The sequence below is a fragment of the Boleophthalmus pectinirostris genome, unplaced genomic scaffold, assembly GCF_026225935.1.
Source record: "Boleophthalmus pectinirostris isolate CB_2022bp ecotype Guang Dong unplaced genomic scaffold, ASM2622593v1 HiC_scaffold_13, whole genome shotgun sequence".
In the NCBI taxonomy this organism is placed as follows: domain Eukaryota; kingdom Metazoa; phylum Chordata; class Actinopteri; order Gobiiformes; family Gobiidae; genus Boleophthalmus; species Boleophthalmus pectinirostris.
In genome coordinates, this window is record NW_026571036.1 from 10,897,684 (window position 1) to 10,910,803 (window position 13,120).

At 37.7% G+C, this 13,120-nt stretch overlaps 1 protein-coding gene across 1 annotated transcript in view; it reads left to right on the forward strand.

Annotated features, from left to right (window-relative positions):
* Nucleotides 1-4,572: 4,572 nt before the first annotated feature.
* Nucleotides 4,573-13,120, forward strand: part of susd6 (sushi domain containing 6) — an 80,092-nt gene continuing 71,544 nt past the window's right edge. Inside the window, exon 1 of the mRNA XM_020928631.2 lies at nucleotides 4,573-4,783. The gene's annotated coding sequence lies outside the window, so the exon portion shown is untranslated. The remainder of the gene's footprint in view (nucleotides 4,784-13,120) is intronic.

A 13,120-nucleotide genomic window follows, 5' to 3' on the forward strand; every position in this document is an offset into this window, starting at 1 on the left:
AATACAGTTACTCATAATTTGTACTCTGATTACATAACTCTGGTACATGTAATCTGTTACTCCCCAACACTGTTAAAGGGCCCATATTACGTTATTTTCTGATCCGTGTTATAATGTTTTCTCCTCATCACAAAACTACTACTACTGGAGTTGTGGTTTGTTCTCATAAACAGATGTATGTGGTCGGGCGGAAGGGGGGAGGCTTTTTTTGTTGATTTGTATTTGTTGTGGGTGTCGTGGGTGTCACTTTATGTTTTTGTGTTTTGTTTATTATTGTAATTAGTTAAATGTTGATTATTGTATTTTGTTAAATGTTTTATGCTGTTGTCCTTAATAAAAAAAATAAATTACTCAAACATGTGTGAATGAAACAAAATACAATTCCAGATTTGCTTTTAATGATGAATCAGTGCTCTATATACAGGCCCTTTAAATACAATGGAGCAGCTCTAATATCATCTAATGCTGTCATCATATTAGTTAGACAATAGATTTAATGCTTTAGGCTTATAACAAAGCACTGTTTTAGGTCATGAATGTGTCCTTTGTGAGCCATCTAAGAGGATAAACTCTAAATCACAGGTGTCAAACATGCGGCCCGGGGGCCAGATCCGGCCCTCCAAGACCTTTAATCTGGCCCTCGACTGATTTTCTACTAAAATATTTTAATTATATTTTTTATTAAAATATTGTTAATTTTCTGTGGTGTTTATCACAGCAGCGTCTCCAGCGTCTCTGTACGTGGCCCCTCCCACCAGAGCAGCTCAAATGAAGACTTGCCTCTTTCCAAACGCTCTTAAAGGACGATCGTTTTGACTTTGACTGTTGACCGTGACACCCTCATCAGAAAAATGTCCAAAATGAGAAAAGTGGAGCCGAGTGCAGGATTTTTCGAGAAAAATGTATTTATTCCTGTTTATACAAGTTAATGTTAAACAAGTTCATGTTAAAACATTGTGCTGAAATAGTATTTTTCTTAAAGTTTCAGGTTGTTCATAATATTATAATATTTTGTAAAAGAAAGAGTTCATCTATTAAAAAATATTTTTGTAATAGATTTATTGTTATTTTTGGGGTTTATATGACATGAGTTTTCTGATCCGGCCCCTTTGGGATCAAAGTCGGTTGGATACGGCCCCCAGACCAAAATGAGTTTGACACCCCTGCTCTAAATTCTGACGTGCTATAAAATGATGCATACATGAATCCAGATTATATATTGGTAAACAAACCTGCCTAATGAGTCTGATATTGTCTAGAGACTAAGAAACACTGCCGGGACATGCGTGCATTTCATGACCTAAATAAATTTGTGCATATTTGCAAAAGTGCAGTTTCCTCAGAGCTGCGGTTTAGTAGCTGTAGGAGCACGAACCTCAGTTTTCTCTAGTACGTCTGGTGAAAGTCCATATCTCACCCACTCAAAAATCTATCAGATTGTGGTGGGTCTAATCAAAAAAGCACTGTTCTGTTTACTTTTGTACATGTACGGCAGCCTGGTTTTGTATAATCTGAAACTATGACAAATACAGGAGCTTTAAATGGCCCAAGGTACAAACTGAAGCTATTTCTGTAGATGTTTTTCTTAGCGTAAGGAAGCTGTTGTTGACGCGTCCCGAGACAGTCATGCTATTCTTGTTATGAACGAGGACATTAGACCTACAGACACATATTGTTGTTGGATAGGCATTCACTAAATAGTCATGATAACATATGGCATGGATTCTATTGTATATCAATTAGGGCAGTATTCATAATGTTCATACAGACAACAATATGAAGTCATTCTAAACTGCAGAGTTACACTTACAATACCTGCGAGTACTGCATTAAGACTGCTGAAAGCCAGATAATTTGTGTACTGTACCCAGTGTTGGGGAGTAACAGATTACATGTACTGGCGTTATGTAATCAAAGTACAAATTATGAGTAACTTTATTCAGTTACAGTTACTGTTTCAGTGAGTGGTAATTGGATTACAGTTACTTTATTGAAATAAATGGATTACACAGTGGTATTTTCCTGTTTTTTTCCCTGTAATTCCACTCATTCCCGGAAACTAAACCAGTTCTAAACCAGGACTAAAACCAGGTCTAAACCAGGACTAAACCAGGTCTAAACCAGGTCTAAAACCAGGTCTAAACCTGGACTAAACCAGGACTAAAACAGGACTAAAACCAGGTCTAAACTAGATCTCAACTAGATCTAAACCAGGTCTAAAACAGGATTTAACAGGATTTAACAGGACTAAACCATGTTGTGTGGACGTGTCTCCTCCTCTTCTATCAATAATATTTTTAATTTGGTTCAGTAAAGTCTGGGCTTTTTATTTTCTTTTAGCAGACAAAACTTCTTATGTTATGATTTCCTCGTCTTTGCTTCTCTACAGCAAATCGAGTAATCCAAAGTATTCAGATTACATTACTCACTTTAAGTAATTTAATGGATTACGTTACAAACTACATTTTGGGGTATGTAATCTGTAATCTGTAGGGGAATACATTTTAAAAGTAACCTTCCCAACACTGACTATACCTAAGAATAAGTTTTAGGTATCTGTGCTTTACTTAAGTGCACTTTGAAGTGGATATTTTTAACTTTACTACATTTGAGAGCTGGTTTCTGTATTTTCTACTACACTATATTTTTCGAACTAGACTGAAAAGTAAAAGTATATTTTATGATTGTGTGAGAGCTGCTGAAAAGTCTGAGGATTTATTTTTAACATGTTCATAATTTGAGCAAACAAAGATATACAAATAACAACAGCTCGGGAAAAAAGTTCAGTGTTTCTGTTGAACAAATCTCACAATCTGTGCAAAATACTTTTACTCTTTAAGTACATTTACATTTTTAAAGGGTATTATAATATTTGACTTACTTAAGTAGACTATTTCATGTCACGCTTTTACTTTTACTTTTTCTTTTGCTCTTGTATCTGTACTTTTACTGAAGTAACAAAATTTCACCTTTATGTAACAGATAATACTCCCTACAACTGTACAACAACCTACCCTTTTGTAACAGATAACCTTATGTCCTGTCAATAGTCATATTCATATCAACAAAATTTGGACTTAGACTTACACTTAGACAAACTTTATTGATCCACAAGTACATCTGTATGGAGTATGGTATGAATGTACTTTTACTTAAGTGACAAAATTTAGAACTTCTTTCTCCACTGCAACACACACATATCTATTCCTGAAAACATATCTGAGAATAAATTTAAGATGGTCTAACGCAGGGGTCTCCAACCTTTTTTCTCCGGTGAGCTATCATTACAAAACAAAAATGCCAGAGAGCAACTCATTTTAGAGGTCACAAGAAATTGAAACTATTATAAGAAAGAGGGCAAGTCTTGGGGTACAGTTAGATGCCTATAAAACATAAACCATTCTCCATTTATTAGTGCACAAAGTTGGGCTTCAAAATGATACATCAACAATGGTAATTAGGGGTGTCCAAAATATTGAAATATAAATATATCGTATTGTTTAATGTGATGGTACAGTATCACCAAGAGTATTATTTGGTATAGTTTACTAAAATATTTTGTCACAGAGCTACAGTTTTGTTGCTTGTTTAGTGGATTTGTGATTTGGATTGTGTTCTGTACTGTGTATATGTATACTAAAAGATTTAGGACATTTCCTTTCCTGCTCTCATAAAAGAGGATTTTTTGTTGTTGTTGTTGTTGTTTTCTGTAAATAGTTCTGCCATCTTGAATCCTGTTCTATATGTTAATGGGGTTTGGCAAAACAAGTGTTAAACTTCAGCCTAAACCCCTTCGGTCTGTAGAATAAGCTTACTGATATGCATTAACTGCATAATTAGTTTTTTGTTAAATCATTGTTATATGATGCATGCTTATGTTAACTGACCGAAGAAAATAAACTACTACTACTACTAGTGGAAGAAAACTCATTTATGTGACACATTTGACATTTTCACTAATTTTGAGGGTTAACTTTGCACAAGAATGAAATTGTTTCAAAGTGTTTGTTCACATACTTCTGTATAAAACTGAAAATCTTTAAATAAAGTGTTAAAAAAAAACAACAACTTTGCACAAGAAATGGTTTAACAAAGACTTTTAGTATCACAGTCAACATTTAGCCTTTATTTTTTTATTGAACCGTATCGAATCAATTTGAAATATATTGTATCGAATATAAAGCTCACTGTATCAAGCTTTCAATGTATCGTGGCCTATGTATCGAGGTACTCTAAATGATACCCACACCTAATGGTAATAGGCATGCAATTAACCACATTTTTGTTATTCAGCACAATGGTGTACTTCCAGAATCCCTTGGGGGGCTACTTGGAAGGGGTTGGAGCTCCTGAGGGACAGGTTGGAGACCCCTGCTTTTAGACTCTTATGCAAATATTTTGGTCATATTTTGTTGTTGTCATTGGTCCTCTTACTTTCCCTTTAAGTACAGTAGGCCCGGCAGTTTAGTCCCCGCCCCCTTTACGTGATCACCATGGCGACGACGCAGCGCAGGAGCTCACCCCCGCGCATGCGCCCCGGCACACGGAGAGGCAGCCGCTGGTGAGCGCTAGAGAGAGTCCCGCTCATCCCACAGCCAGAAACACCGTCAAACTGAGCAGACGGACGGCCGCCGCGGAGCTCCCCCCCCCCGGACAAAAACACGACAAAACAACGCCGATAACCCCTCCGACATTCCGCTCTTGTGGGACTTTTACAACAACATTAATGCCTCGAAAGTGAAGCGGGCAAGAGGAGGGCTCGTTGCTGTTCACCTTCCCGTCGGTGAGTGCTTTTTTTTCCGCAAGCTAAGCACCAACAACAGCAGCAGCGGAGCAATGGCCACTACCGTAAACGTCTTTTCTACCCAGCCGAACGCGTTTATTCACATATTTAACCACAAAAACACGTGTCATTGCTGTGCAGTATTTGCTCACACCTTCCCATTAGCTGTAAGTTGTAAATAATTTAGAATCAGCCGTGGATTTGTTAGATATCGTGGCGAAGCTTCTCAGTTTTGTCTGCCTTTGTAATAAACGTCGTATAATGTTTCGCACAGGTATTGCTTTCGTTATTACACGTATAGTTACGAGTCAAACCCCTTTATTTGAACTGTATATTTTAAGTTTTTTACCTTATGTGGCAATGTGTAAAGATGAATCACTTCACCAGTGTGTAATGTTTGTGTTTTGGTTGTTATTTCGGCATTTTCACGCACGATTTCTTTGTTAATATGAGCGTTTTCGCGTCGTAAACGTGGTGCAAACGTGTTGTTTTGACTTTTTCATCAAGGTAAGTGCTTGGTTAGCCTTTGTTGGTCTGGTTTGGTCTTTGTTTGCATGTGTGTAGGCAAGAGACAGCCCACCACAGTCTTTGTTTAAATAGCTCTCGGTACAGTTGCACGTGTCCATGCGTGTGACTGTGCCTTTTTAGATTCTGCTGTGATGGTATGTTAAGTTAGATCTCAAAACGATCAAATCACCCCCCCATCTAACAACATGGGAGTTTTATTTGCTATGCTTTGCCTGCTTGTCTACTTCCTTATTGTCTTTTCCAGTGAAGTTCCAGTAGAATCACATCACGTTGGCCAAGCTGGCATTTGGCAGTCTTCAAGCAATGCTGACTGGCTGGCTTGGTAGAAGCGACACAAAAGGACATGGCAGAGTGCAAGTGAAGGAGCTTATCGGCGAGTTTAAACAAATGTCAGGCGTGAATTGGGGAAAATCGAAGGGTTAAGAAGACAGGTCTCACAGGATCGAGTGTATCCTTGGCGGCAGATGTTGTCAAATCGAGTTACGTTCCCATTGTTGTTTACATTTTGCTTAGTACCATATGGTGATGTCAAAGGGCACTGTAGACAACACCAGCCAGTACTTTGTGGATATTTTCATCAAAAGTAGTCTTAACATTTTGGTTCAGCCCGCCGATTTTGACATTTTAACACCTTTAGCGCTAAAAGGTCAAGTTTAAAATATAAGTTGCGGTAACGATCTTGGTATTACAGCTGTCTAAATGAGCCATATTGAAATCGTTTTGGATATGTGAGAGGTCAGTGTTGATCGGCTTGCGTGATATCAAGCAAACGAAGCGCTGAACTTTTGCGATTACATGCTCTTCAGTATTACTAATGCGCTCCTCTTACCAGTGAAAGTCTTTCTTTGTTCTTAGCAGCCTCAAAGGATGTCAAGTTTTAATTTAATGTGTGTTCTAGTTGGGTTTATTGACTTAATAAATGCTGTATTGTGTAAAATCGCAAAATTTTCTCACACTCTGAATCGCAAAACAAAAAGCGTTATTATGATACCCCTACTAGTAGCTTTAGTTTGTGCTTTTTGCTGTTGCGTGTCATCGTTGTACAGTGGCATTTTTTATAATTCATGTAGCAGCTTTTGGGGGCTTTTAGTTTTCTGTCAGGCTTGTAGCAAACAGAAGTAGTCGTGTCTTCACTGTCCATTCTCTTTCGGACAACAGTGCCTCTCTTGGTCTCCGTGTCACTTTGATTACTCACTCGTCTTATCTCCATCATGTGATCCTCGGCTCTTCTTTTCTTGCCCGTGTTTCGCCTCCTGCCCGTGCCCTACTCCTCGCGGCGGCGGCGGTGGTACACGGGGATGCTCTGGTCTCTGCGCTGTAACTCGACATAATGCCGGCTAACAAAGGCTCCTTTCTGTGTCTCCTCCGGGTGCTCCCTCCTCCAGCGGGTCGCCGTACAGACTGGAGGGGTGGAAATATGCTGCTGGCTGTGGATGGCTCTGGCACACAGTGAGCTCTGTGTTCCCCGCTCCTTGGCTCCCTGTGCTTTCCAGGAGCAAGGCAGCTGAGACTCTGCAGTAGAAGCCCGCTGGCAGCCGCTTTGTCTGGCTGCTGCTGCTTCTTCACTCAGAGGATGCAGAGGTTCTACCCTAGGACCAAGCTAAAAAAAAAAAAAAAAACAGCGTGTCATGAGGTGACTTATCTTGACATATCGGCCTCAAATAGTTGATAAATGGATAGCTTTCAGACACCATGTTTTCGGTTCTAAAATAAGAACATGTATATCTAGTTTCATCTTATTTTTTTCTTATTTTTTCCCTTTATCGTCATCTTTTTGTGTGAATGGACTAACAGTATGAGAGCGCTGGAAGGCTGAAAGTGAGATTCATTCATGTAAGTGTTGTCACGATACTGACATTTCAAGCTTGATTTCAGTGCTACGAAAATATAATATATGAAATAATACCACAGTGATAATCAAAACACTATTTATTCTGTTCTTTTAATTACAAATTCTAATTTATTTTGAATATGCCAAACATGACACCGACGCAAAAACTACTCATATTAAACACCTTTTCCATTTTTGTAAAAGAATGAGTAATAGTGCAATACTTTTTTTCCACACGTCCTTTTACTTACATAGACATTAAAACGTTGATTAATGTGATTTCGATTTGAGTATGAATACTTGCTCAAATTAATTTCAGTACTAATTTTAGGATTCTGGATTTAATGTATTTTTTATTTATTTATTTTATGACAGCTCTACTAGCCCACCTGCGTTTTCATACCAGTGCCAAGATACTTACTGGAAGGCCAAAAAAGGAAAGGGGAAAAAAAAAGGAAAGAAAAATATAGTCCTGGCAACCCGTATTTATGCACTCTAAAAATATCTTTACCTTGTTTATATAAACGACACACATCCACATCCTTAATCTTAACGTAATCCTAATTAAAGTTCACTTCTACCAAACATCTTCTCGTGTTACAGCACAAACCCGAGCTCAAATAACATGTTCTGAAATACAGATAAGTGTATTCCACAAATCTACAGTATGACACGACTTCTCACAACACAAGACTCTCTCTGCTTCTCCGCACGCTCCCAACTTCAGAGCCACTTTGTTCCAGTGTATTTTCCCAGAGAACCCAGAGAGCTGACACATCCAGGCCTGTTGGCAGCCGAGAACGCCGCTCCTGCCTCTTCACGTTTTCTTTTATCAACTCAGATTAGGTGACATGGAGATAGACAGGCTGATTGTGAAAGCAGGTCTAACCCAAATTGAGTTTTCATTCGGTTAACTAACAGGGCATGTCTGAATAAGATACTACAGGAAGTCTGCAGCATCAGGAAGCTGTATGTTTACAGTAACATGCGAACCTTTGTTTTATTGCATTGCGTTTCGTGTGTGTTGAGTGTGGAGAGTAGGACTGCACAGTTTTGGTAACAATTGTGATATGCATTTTGAACTATGGCTATTAATTATTGCAATAGTTTCAAAAATCAGATACTAATCAATACTCAAACTGGTATCAAAACTAAAGGAAAAGAATTACACAGCTCTAAAACCACGATTTAATGTTGAAAATTACATTCTTTTGTCTGTTGTCATGGTATCGGTATTGAGTATCGAGTCTATTTCTTAGTATCGAAATTTTAGTATGTGTGTTATTTTCCTTGTCAAAAATAAAGACTTAATATAGACAAAAACTAAATTAAATCAAGACTAATTCAAAACGAAGTACGGAAAATAGTAGGGGTGTAACGATATCCAAGTCTCACGATACGATACTGTCACGGTATGAACCTCACAGTACAATATTTCTTGCGATATTGTGGGAAAGCTCACGATATCAAATGTAACAATATCCTAATCTCTCGGTACGATATTTTCACGATATACATCTCACGTTACGATATTTATTGCGATATTTTGTGGAGGCTGCGAACAAAACTGTTAATATGCTTCTTTTTCCTCTTAAAGTGTCTTGACGAGACTTAATCGAAAGACTTAAAAGTGCTTAGAGCTGTTATTTCTTCTTCTAGTCTGCACTGAAATGGAGCAAAGGATCATGGTCTATGTAGTTCCCTCTGTCTTTTGTTTAGCTATTGCTGCACCATAACTCTTCATTTAAGCAAAGAGACTTGTAATTCGATATATTGTGATTGTCCACGATATTATTGTGAGAACTTTGACGATACGATATCACGATATTTCTGTTATTGTTACATCCCTAGAAAATAATAAATGAAATCTGCCCTTTTCATTTGAAAACATATTTTCTTCTGTCAGATGGAGAATCTTGATATTTAGCTTGTTGCTTTATCAGCCAATATTGCGATATCGATACCTCTGCGATTTCTTGTGCAGTCAAATTGGAATTTGAGTCGAATGAATTGTCTATTGTCTCATTAAAATGTTTCTCGTGCTGTTGAATTCAGTCTCCACGTTTCAATGCAAGATGCTAATTAAATTATGGTTTAGTTCAGTTCAATTTATTTTTGTAAAGCCCAAAATCAACACAGCAGCCGCACAGCAGGGTTTCTCAAAACTGTTGATTTAACCAGCAGAAAGTTAGAAAATCAAACATCGGTCATTCACAGACAAGCAGATGAACCAACATTCACTGGAAACAAGCAAACGGAGAACTCTCACAGAGCTTCCACTGTCCTTAGACCTTTCTTCACTGCAAGTAAAACCTACAAACACCCAGGTGTCCATTGATTTTATTATTTGTGCTGGAGGGTTTGAACTTTGTGTCAGTTTTTGTTTTGTGTCTAAAAGCAAAGTCAAGTGAAGTATTTCTCAGCGCATTCCAAGTGCCAAAAAACTGTAAAACTTTCAGGTCATTTTGACTTTTAGGACAGAACTGAACCCGCCTCTCGGTCCTTTAAATGAAGTTAGATTATCTCAAAGTGTCACATTCAGATACTAATTGTTATTAAAACTAATATCGAAACTAGATACTCATTTGAGCAAGTATCAATACTACAAAATACAACAATAAAACACCTTCCTGACCAGTTTTAGTATGATTTTTGAGCTTTATCAGAGCTTGTATTAGACCTCACATTCTTTTATGTTGAAAATGACTGAGTGAATTCTATTATTTAAAAGGTCGTGTACTGAGATGAGTCTTCTAAAGATGGAGCATTCTTTATTAAACTGATGCAGTCATTGCCTCTTTTTTGTTCTATATCTCTTTTATCTGCCATCCTTGCGTGTCATCTCGGGCCTTGTCCTTGCTTCTCCGCTTCTCTCCTTCACAGAGAGCTGATGACAAAAACCCTTCACTCTGACAATTTCTTTTTTTGTGTGTGTGACAGCAATTAAGCTAATTTTGCTTGAGTTTTCACTTTGCCAGTCAATACAGTGCCCTCCGCTCTCCGGAGAGGTCAGAGCTGCATAAATTCTGCTATTCCCATGCGGGCAGTTACATCCACCCATAGACCTTCAATAAAACGTCATTTCTGTTCGTCCTACGTTTGACTTTTGCTCATGGAATAACATGGCAATGACTTTAAACTGCATATGACAGCAGATTTTGTTTTTTTTTTTTTATATGTAAGATATTCCTAAAAATGTTAATACATTTTTCAGAATTTAATAATTTTGGTGACATTTTCTTGCTTAATGTTTGTACATGGACTGCAGATACGACATACACATAACTGTTATCTACGGATGTAACAACAGGGCAAAGTCTTAAAAAGGTCTTAAATTTCATGTTCCAAAATTAAGGCCTTAAAAAGTCTTAAATGATGTTGTCCAAGTCTTAATTTTTTCACAAAGGTCTTAAATTTCATTAGCCTGTTTTTTGTACACTCAACTGGGCTGTAGTGCAATGTTTAACAGAGAGAAAAAAACAAAACAACAACAACGTGAAGCTGAAGTTTGCCTGTTAAAAGTGCAAAAATGCATCTGGGTTTGTCACGATGTGCGGCAAAATCAGTAAGAGAATGTAACTCCAGTTAGAAACTTGAAAAAACAGGTTTAAAATCCTACCCACGTCCTTCACTTTTTTCACAGTTTTGGGTAAAGTCCCTGTGGAAGTTCTCTTAAAGAAGTGGTTGTCAAACTGTGGGTGAGGGTCCAAAAAAGAGGCGCAGAATGTTTAAGTACGCTTTATTTTTCTTGGCTTTGTAGTAGGTCGATCATTTTAACTTGGTCATTTTATAAGTAGCTCTCATGCTGAAAAAGTTGTGGGCAAACCTGTTCTAGATATTGTAGTTGGTTGGTCATTATTAAAATTGGATCTGGTGTTTTTCGCCCACATAATGAGTGCGATGTTGGTCTTAATTTTCATTTAAGTGGTCTTAAAAAGGTCTTTAAAAAGTCTTAAATTTGGGGTAGTCAAACCTGGGGATACCCTGAACAATTTCCAAAATATCGTGATACCGTATCGTCAAAAGTCTCACAGTAATATCGTGGGCTGTCACAATATACCGAATTACAAGTTCCTTTGCTTAAATGCAGCTTATAAACATCGGGAACTACATATCCCATGATTCATTTCAGTGCAGACAACATGAAGGTATGTTTTTTACTTGAATTCTTGGGATTATGATGGAAATAATTCACACCAAAATCTTGTCAAGGTATTTTAAATGCATAAAAGCCTCTTCAAAGCCTCTTCAAAATATCACAATAAATACTGTAAACAATTAACAAACCTCATCTTTTATAATTTAATGACTAAACATTCAGGACAACACTTTTATTTTCTTGAATGAATGATTAAATTGTTCCTTGTGCATAATTTTGGATGGACAATTTTGTGTATTGATGATGACCGAAGTTGTATAACCCAGAGCTACTTTCTGTAACTTTCCACTATTTTTAACAAAACCTTCACAAGCTGCCAATAAACAACGGAAAAACTTGTAAAACTATGACACTATCCCACTCAAAAAAAAGTAATAATTATAAAAAATGTGAAATCCTGTCACTTTAAAGCAAGGTGCTGGTGTTTGATATATGCCACACTATAAGATTTGGCAAAAGAAAAAGGTACGCTGTTTTAAACCATCTGTTCCTTGGCACGGCGCCGTAGCCAAAATGTCCTGCCAGATTCACTTCTGCGTCGCTCTGATGCTGACTGGCACCAAGCAGGTATTCGTCTTTGTCCGGCTCACAGTGGGGACCCAGGTTTAATCAAAATATGCAAAGCCACAAGCGTAAAGAAAATGGACACGTAAACAGACGTTTCACCGCCTAAAGGGCTGGGTAATGAGGTTGTCAAAAGTGTCTAAAGTCACACTAATCTGTACTACAGCTAGTGTCGAATCTAGATATTTATTTGAGCAGGTATCGATACTAAAAAAAGTCGTTCACGGGTCTTTTCTGAATAGGTTTAGAGTGATCTTGAGCACGTAGACATGACCTGATTAAATGAGGGATTACACAGATATAAAGCCACATAAAAAGTACAATGATTTAATGAAATTACATTGAAATTGGTATTGAGCCTTAGTATAGAGGCTTAGCACCGTCACGTGACCCCTATAGCAACGGTACCTACGCCGCCATGACACCGGGCACGCTATGCCATTGACTTCAGTAGCATCGGAGAAACATGTTGTTCTAGACGCTCTTAAAGGGATAATATGAATCGTTTCTTCACTATACCTTTGGAAATTACTCATCAAGGAGCTCAAACATGGGAATTATCGAAAAAAAGACACAGATTATAGCTAGCAAAAATAAACCGCGAAGACTTTTCCTATGGTACCATCAAGACACCTGAAGTTTCATCAAGGTATTTGCTATTTAAATTGTTTCATAGCTTATTTAATGAAAGAAGCACATTTACTGAACTAAAATGTCATAAATTTATCCAGGAAAACCTGCACTAGTTTACATTCAACGAACCCACATTGGACTCCTATGATCAACATGGCGCACGAGTCGAAGAGTCTGTGAGCCGAACCTCGAAAGAATCGGCCACGAAAAGATCCTCGCGAACGTTAGAAAGATCCGCTCGCAAAAAGTGATTAATTCTAGAAGACATAGTTGTGGATAAGCAAGGCAATAAAGAAAACATGGGTCCTACGACGAGTGACATGTTTATATGTGCGCTGGAAGATACAGTTTCTACTGCCGCTCACACTGCAAATGTTTTCTTTTTAAATTTTAGTTCAGTAAATGTGCTTCTCTCATTAAATAAGCTATGAAACAATTTAAATAGCAAATACCTTGATGAAAGTGACGTGAGTGTGTCTTGATAGTACCATAGGAAATCTCTTCGCGGTTTATGTTCTCTAGCCATAATTCCCGTTTTTTTGTTGGTTTTTTTTCCAATAATTCGCTTGTTTGAGCTCCTGATGAGTAATTTCCAGAGGAACAGTGAAGAAACAAATCATTT